Source organism: Pteropus vampyrus, unplaced genomic scaffold (assembly GCF_000151845.1).
Source record: "Pteropus vampyrus isolate Shadow unplaced genomic scaffold, Pvam_2.0 Scaffold1, whole genome shotgun sequence".
NCBI classification, from domain to species: Eukaryota; Metazoa; Chordata; class Mammalia; order Chiroptera; family Pteropodidae; genus Pteropus; species Pteropus vampyrus.
The window spans coordinates 7,426,244-7,434,713 of record NW_011888782.1 but is presented as its reverse complement, the minus strand read 5'-3'; the positions used below and the strand labels follow the sequence as shown (position 1 = coordinate 7,434,713).

General features: G+C 36.4%; 1 pseudogene; it reads left to right on the top strand.

Annotated features, from left to right (window-relative positions):
* The first annotated feature begins 779 nt into the window (after positions 1-779).
* On the top strand, positions 780-1,917 carry LOC105289603 (annotated as a pseudogene).
* Positions 1,918-8,470: the final 6,553 nt, after the last annotated feature.

The following is an 8,470-nucleotide window of genomic DNA, read 5'->3' as shown; positions in this document are numbered from 1 at the left end:
GCAGAGACTCAAGAACAGAAACCACTGTGGGAACCAGTGCTGAGGAGGAAAACTAGAACTGTAATTGACAAATTGCTGGGAGCCTCAGTGTGGACAATTCTGAGAGTTAAAATTTCAAGAGAGGACTCAGTCGTAAGAGGGGCCCTCACAATGTTGTGAGATTTACCTCTAGTAGCTCAACTAGGTTTCCTCAATAAATATGAGAGCTTCTTTAGCTTTGGGCAGGGGGAGTGGAAAAGGAGTCATTTTAAAATATTCCAGAGCACTCTGTTCTTAACAAGGTCTGCCCTCAGGGGAAACTAGTTAACCAGAGGCTAACCTGTGGGGGTTTTATCAGAGCCTAACTGACCTAGGGGAAGGGAAATACCTAACTCCAACCCACTCTAGCTACCCTGCCCCACCTAAGTGGAGGAAAAGAAACAGGAACAACTGTGAAGTTCACAGTCCAGAGGCAGAGGTTTCCTAGAATACTGAGATCTATCTAATCATAGGACTGTAGAACACTTCCCCTCCCCCTCTACTTCACCACCACATTACTAAAGACCTATTTAAAACAGTTCCTTTTACCCACTACATCATGTCTGCTTATTAAAAAAATAAAATTAAAGGCATACAAAAGGAAAAAAAAAAGTTTGAAGAGACATAGCAGGTATCAGAACCAGACATGACAGGGATGATGGATGATCAGACCAAGAATTTAAAACAACAATGATTAATATGCTAAGGTCTGTAACAGGTATAGTAGATAGCATACAACAACTAATGGGCAGGCTCTCTGCTCCTTCTGTTCGACAGACAGCCACGTCCTCCTGTGCAGTGCCAGCCATAACCCTGAGACACAATGATGAAGGATGGAGTGAATGGATTTGGCCGCATTGGGCGCCTAGTCACCAGGGCTTCTTTTAACTCTGGCAAAGTGGATCTTGTCACCATTAATGACCCCTTTATTGACCTCAACTACGTGATCTACATGTTCCAGTATGATTGCACCCATGGCAAGTTCAAAGGCACAGTCAGAGCTGAAAATGGGAACCTTGTCATCAATGGAAAGTCCATCACCATCTTCCAGGAGTGAGATCCCACCAACATCAAATGGGGCAATGCTGGTGCTAAATATGTTGTGGAGCCCACTGATGTCTTCACTACCTTGGAGAAGTCTGGGGCTCGCTTGAAGGGTGGAGCCAAGCAGGTCATCATTTCTGCCCCTTCTGCAGATGTCCTCATGTTTGTGATGGGTGTGAACCATGAGAAGTACGATAACTCCCTTAAGATTGTCAGTAATGCCTCCTGCACCACCAACTGCTTGGCCCCCCTGGCCAAGGTCATCCATGACAACTTTGGCATTTTGGAAGGACTCATGACCACAGTCCAGACCATTACTGCCACCCAGAAGACTGCAGACGGCCCCTCTGGGAAGCTGTGGCATGATAGCAGAAAGGGTGCCCAGAAATCATCCCTGCTTCTACTGGCACTGCCAAGGCTGTGGGCAAAGTTATCCCTGAGCTGAATGGGAATTTTACTGGCATGGCTTTCTGTGTCCCTACCCCCAATGTATCAGTTGCAGATCTGACCTGCTGCCTTGAGAAAGCTGCCAAATATGATGACACCAAGAAAGCAGTGAAGCAGGTGTCAGAGGGTCCCCTCAAGGGCATCCTGGACTATACTGAAGACCAGATTGTTTCCTGTGACTCTAATAGCAATACACAGTCTTCTACCTTTGATGCTGGGCTGGCATTGCTCTCAATGACCACTCTGTGAAGCTCATTTCATGGCATGACAATGAATTTGGCTGCAGCAACAAGGTGATGGACCTTATGGTCCATATGGCCTCCAAGGAGTAAGAGCCTTCTGGACCACCAGCTCCAGTGAGAGGAAGAGGCTCTCAGCTCCTGGGGAGTCCTTGCCCCAAATCGATCCCTCAACACACCGAGAATCTCTTGACCTCCAGTTTCCATCTCAGTCCCACTGAAGAAGGGTAGGGGCTTAGGGAGACCTTGTCTTGCACCATCAATAAAGTTCACTGTACTCTCCCCCACAAAAAGAATGAATGGGCAATGTCAGCAGTGACATAGAAATTCTAAGAACCAACCAAAAATAAAGGCTAGAGATTAAAAAAAACAACTCCATAACAGAAATGAAGAGTGTATTTCATGGGCTTATTAGTATTAGACTGGATGCAGCTAAGGAAAGAATCTCTGAGCTAGAGGATATATTGAAAGAATCCTCAAATAAACAAAAAGCAAAGAGAAAAAAGAATAAAAACACACAAACACATACACAAAACAGAATATCCAAGGACTGTAGAACAACTAAAAAGATGTAATATATGGGTAATGTGAATACCGTAAGGAAAAGAAAGGCAGGAATAGAAGAAATATGTGAAACAATAAAGACTGAGAATTTCTCCAAGTTAATGTCAGACATCAAACTACATATCCAGGACATTCAGAGAACATTGATCAGGATAAATGCTGCAAGAAGTAAAAAAAATACTAAACTAAAACTAAAACTAAACTATACCTAGGCGTATTTTCTTCAAACTACAGAAAATTGAGATAAAAGAAAAATTCCAAAAGAAGCCAGAGGATAAAAGAAATCTTACCTATAGAGGAACAAAGATAAGAATTACATCTGACTTCTCAAAAACCATGCATGCACAAAGAGTGTGGCGTGAACTATTTAAAGTGTTGAGAGAGAGAGAGAGAAGCTATGACTCTGCATCCTGTGAAATTATCTTTCTAAAGTGAAGGAGAAATAAAGACTGTCTCAAACAAAAATTGAAGGAATTTGTTGCCAATAGACCTGTCTAGGAAAAATGTTAAAAGAAGTTCTTTAGAGAAAAGGGAAACAATATAGGTCAAAAATTCAGCTCTACTTAAAGAGATTTGAAAAGGATTTGAAAGTAAAATAAAAGCTTTTATTTTTATTATTCTTGATAACAGATAACAGTTTATTCAAAGTAATAGCAACAACATATTTAATTATATATGCTTATGTATATATATTATGAATATTTATGTACGCTATGTCTGCTTATATATAAGTGAAATAAATGACAGTAATTATACAAGAGACAAGAAGAATATTATTGTATTTTGTTATTATAAGATACTCATATTACCTGTGAAATAGTATAGTGTTATTTAAAAGTAGACATGAATTAGCTGAAAATGTATATTGCAAACTCTAGGGCAACCACTAAAAAAAGTAAAAACAAAGTATAATTGAACTCAAAAAGAGAAAATACAAGGCTAATAAAAGTATGAAAGCATTTCACCTTGATCAATTGGTAAAAAAAAAAAAAGTAACATACAATTTTAAAAATTATAATATTCAGTACCGGTGGCATTGCAGTTAAATTATTAGAACCTCTTAAATGTTCATATCATTTGACTCAGTACAATTCAACTTCTAAGAATTTATCTTGAACTATAGAAATTCTTTTAAAGATTAATGTGAAATAATGTTCATCACAATATTATTTACAACAATAATGTTCATCACAATATTATTTACAACAAGAAAAAATTAGAATTGATCTAAAAATACAAAGGAAATATTTAAAAGAAATATTTAAAAGAAATATTTCATACTAATAACTCTGTTAATAATAATCACACCTAACTTTTAAAACACAGAATTAAAACATAGTTCAGAATAAATCTTTTTTATAATATAATATTAATAGGAAAGAGTAGGATACAAATCTATGTATAAACTCTGGATCTAATGTACAATATAAGGAGTTATTTCAAGATTACTTATATTTTTCTCCATTTCTAAAGATATGTAAATATATTATTTTTATAATTAAAAAAAGTTTAACATATTAAAAAATCAAGTAACCTTTCCGCTCACTATAAAGAATGGCTGATTTCCTAAATACATATTTGTTGTGGTCCTACAGAAACAAAAGGAAGTATACAGACATCAGGTAAATCATCTAGAATACCCATGTTGATATCACTAAAAAATGGGAAATCTGAACCTTATGGTAAATTCTGCCCCACATCACTTCTATTTTGTTAATTCATCCAAGATTATTCTGCATTAAGCTCAATAAATGAATAGAATATTATTTAATTTTGCAATTGAAATTGCAGATTATTGCAGTGTGAAAACCCAAAGGGTCACTCTATTCAAATGAATAAGTCAGTGTAAAAGCCAACCTAGAATTTATAGAGAAATTAACTGTTTCCTTTTATTTTTTTTTAATTAAATTGATAACTCTGATTTTGAGGGATCACCAGAAGGATAGCCTTAGCCTCATGAATACTGACTTGTCTATTAGGCTAATCTCAAAGTTGCGTCTAGAGCCACAGTATCCAAGTGGTCATGGTAAATGTATACTCTTCTGAATGAGTGGCTGAAAAACAGGATCCTGAGTTTCTAAACCAGTGCTCTTCAAATTATTTTGATTATACCTTTATCAATTTTTTAACTGAACATGTCTTTCCCTATATTGTATGTATCTACTACTATTACTACCTATGTACTACCTATATTCCAAGATACAATATAGAACAATTTATTGTTATTAGTAATGAGTGTATATCTGTAATTCAAATAGCCTTTCTGATTGGTTGAAATTTTTACATCTCATCAGATGATTGCTTTTACCCTCCAGGTGACAGCTAAAGACCTCATTCAACTCATAGAGAAGTAGCAGCTGTGCCTCTTCAGGTTTCCAGATCTGCTTGAATTATTAGAACACTCTTCACACTATATTTTCTCTGAAGAATCATTTTAAGCCCTTTGTCCATTTTCTAGGATTAGTTCGAGTTGAAACTAGATATCAGGCATTATTCCATCTAATCACTCATAAGTAAACAGAGTGTGTCACAAAATGCTGAAAATAAACGGAATGTGAACACGCTTGGCAACCCTGCTATAGTTTTCTACTCTGAATTATTCAGTGAACTTTGTGTAATAGGTCAGGTCCTTTTAGGTGCTATTACAGAGAAAACCCCAAACTTATTTAGTCGAACACACCAAAGTCTAAAATGGTTATTCAGCAGCAGCTTTTCTCCAAGAAGTGATTTAGAGATCTAAGTCCCTTCCATTTTATGTCTTTGTTATCTCCAACATGTGGCTCCCAAAGTCTCCAGGTTCATCTCCACCAAGTCATGAAGACCATGCATTGAAAGTCTGTTGTGGAACAATGGGTCAGGAATGATGTACATCACTCATTTCCGTGTTCTGTTGACCAGAACAGAGCCAAATAGCCACACCCGACTACAAAAGTCTATGATGTGGTCAACCTGGTGCCAGGAGGAAGAAAGGAGTTTGGAGAAGAGCTAGTCAGTGTCCAACCATTTCTATAATAGACTGAATTATGGCATCACTGTCAATCTAAATATTAAATCAGTCACGTTTAATCTGTTTCTTAAAATAATCATATCCATAAAGGTTTTTTAAGGTTTCCAATACACCAGTAAATAGGAATATTTCAAAACAAAGTGATGTCTATCTTCTTGACTCCTGCTGACATTATCAACAATATGAAAACCCTAAAACTAAAGAAAACTATAGTCTCCAGTCAGAAACTCACGTATCAAGATCAAGCTATCATAAAGCAGTGGTTCTCGATCTAGGATTCCTGGACTGTCAAAGACCCATGGGTTATATATCAAGGATCATACCATTGATATTGTAAGTAAATCGTGTGCATATGGTTTGTGGGATGTATGTGTGTGCATGTGTGTGTGTGTGTTCATTTTTGCAGAGAGGCTCGATATACATCATCAGAATCTAGGAAGAAGATGTGACAAAAATAATATAATCTTTAAAAACAGTAATTAAAAGGTAAACTTTTCTCAAACTGGTTAACAAACATAAATTTATAAATCTATTCTCCAGACCCTATCAGAAGTCATCATATATATGCTTTAATAATATGTTGCTACAGTACTGTTCTATTATCAATAAAAAAGCAATTATCTCATCATAGATGATAGGATGGAGATCAAAGCATGATCATATGCTCATATTCTGTGCTTCTCGTATGGACACATATGAGGAATTGAAGGATTCATTGGAGGCATTTGAATAGGTGTATGGCAACTGGAAGGTCAATAAGCCTCAGATTGTAGCTTGGAAAATGACATTTTATTTCTCTCGAGCTATCCCCTCCACTGGGGAGAACTTGGGTCTATAAGATAATAATCCTTTCTATGGGATAACTTACTATACAATATGCCAACATGAATCCATTTTCTTCCTAACATATATGCTATAACACAATTTAAAACATACTGGGGAACTTAACAGAATTTTGTTTTAATATTTGCACCCTGGTTCTTTAATTATTAGAGAGTTAGTAACATTTTACTTTTGCAAGATTTAAAGATCTTCTCTAATATGACTACCCAGTCCTTTGGCTATGTTATGCAAAAATGGGTAGTACCACATTTTTAAATTGTCTGGTCCTCTGCCACCCTTCCCTTACTAATCTTTGTGATTTTAAAACCCATTCACTTAAAATAGCAGTATTTTCTCAAGAATTATATACAGCAATCATTGGCAATACTAACTTCTCCCTTCCTGAAGTAATTATTTTCCTTCCTGATTAGTGGCATTTTGAATTAATTGCTTGAGTGATGTATTTCTGAATGAGATAGAAAGGAGATGATTCGGAAGTAATTGTGAATTAGAGTTTCCTGACATTGTAAATTCCATGGTCTGAGATTAAGCCCTTTTGGTTCTGGGAAAGGAAGACCTTCATTCTCCTTGGAAGGTACCGTCTTGCCTTAAAAGTTCAACTCAGAGATAAGGGATGCTGGAGTTCGGTGAGTTGGACTAATGGAATAGAGCTAGCAGAAAAGAACTACAGGATGAGAGTGCGCTATATCAACACTTCAGGAAGCACAAGGCAGTGTCTATTCATTTGAAGTTCTCTACTGTCTGCCCTGCAAAGGACAAAACCTATTCGACTTAGAACAGAAAAATACTTACACATTTTAGAGGAAGAAAGTATCACTCAGAAGAAACCTTGTTAATTTTCTTTGCAATAGGCATGGTTGTGAACATGAATGAGTTAAAAAGTAAGTCAAGGACTGGTTTTTAAGGCATATTAACCTACACTGTCATTCTTTGATGGATTAATGCTGTAATAAATTTGCATTTCAGAAAAAATATATATGATTTGATCATCTGCAGAATATAGAAGTCATGAGAACAGCCTGGAATTAATCTGGACTGGAATAATCTACTTGTTGGAAATCTAGACTGACTTTTTGTTTATATGTATTCATATTTACATTTATATGATGCTATTCAATAACTGAAGGGAAGCCTGATTAAATCATGCTCACATGGATTATAAAATGTTAAATTATTTATGTTTATTTAATAGTGAATATATTTGCGTAGCTGCTCCATTCCAGGCATCATCTGGAAGGGCTTCTTCCTTTATCACCACCTTGTATGATAGGAAGAAATGGGGATGTCAGATTGTATGGGCATTCAAGTGTGTGATCTGCCCCAGCATAGCTCCATTACCAACAACTAAACAACTAATGGAGCTGGCTGGTTTCTTGACTTGGAAGAACAGCAACAAAACAGCAAAGCCATTCTGCCATACACATTACAGCCAACAACCCTAAAAAAGGAAGCCACCAGGTCCCCTGTGTTGTGTCATCCAAAAGTGTTTCATTTCAACTATTCATGCACTCACTCCATTTCTTAAGGTCGTCCCTATTTTCTCTGCTTCTGAATTTTAACATTGCCTCCATTATGTAAAAATATGTCTTAAGATTCCAGGATTGATGCTATTGCTCTGATACTCACCTTGGTTGAATTCTTTACATAGTCCAGATCACACTTGTTTAAACCACTCCAGGACACAGCCCAGATCAACACATTCTATCTCCTGGCAACTCAGCCCACGCATGCTGAGTTTTTTCACCTTAACTTATATGGCCTCACAGAAAACACCAGCCAAGAAGAACATCAGATAAGATGAGAAAATTAAAGCTATTCTCCCAGAGACGAAGAGCAATGGCCCTCTAAATAATTTGAAAAGTGCTCAAAGGCACTAAATTCTAAGTAAAATGGGAAAAAACCACACTTAAATTTTTAATATGCAAATTAACTATTTCATAATCTCACAGTTTCTTTTCTTTCCAACCTGATTTATTCCAGGTATGAGGTACTAATTTGCTTGACTAGGTTAATGACAAATCAATGACAAATTTTAAATATTGCTTTCTAGGTGAAAAGCACTAATTTCCTTTGCAAATGACTTGAGCCACCCCACCCCCTCTAACATAATTTTTAAAAAGGTTCTGCTCTGATTGCTTGCAAATCAGAGTAAAAGTAGGTTTAGTGAGTCTCTTAAATCGGAGGTCAACGTTTTCTGAAAATGGCCACGGAGTAAATATTTTAGACTTTGCAGGCCATACGGTCTCCATTTCAACTACTTAAATCTACTGTTGTAGCACAAAGCAAGACAATATGTAAATAAATGAGT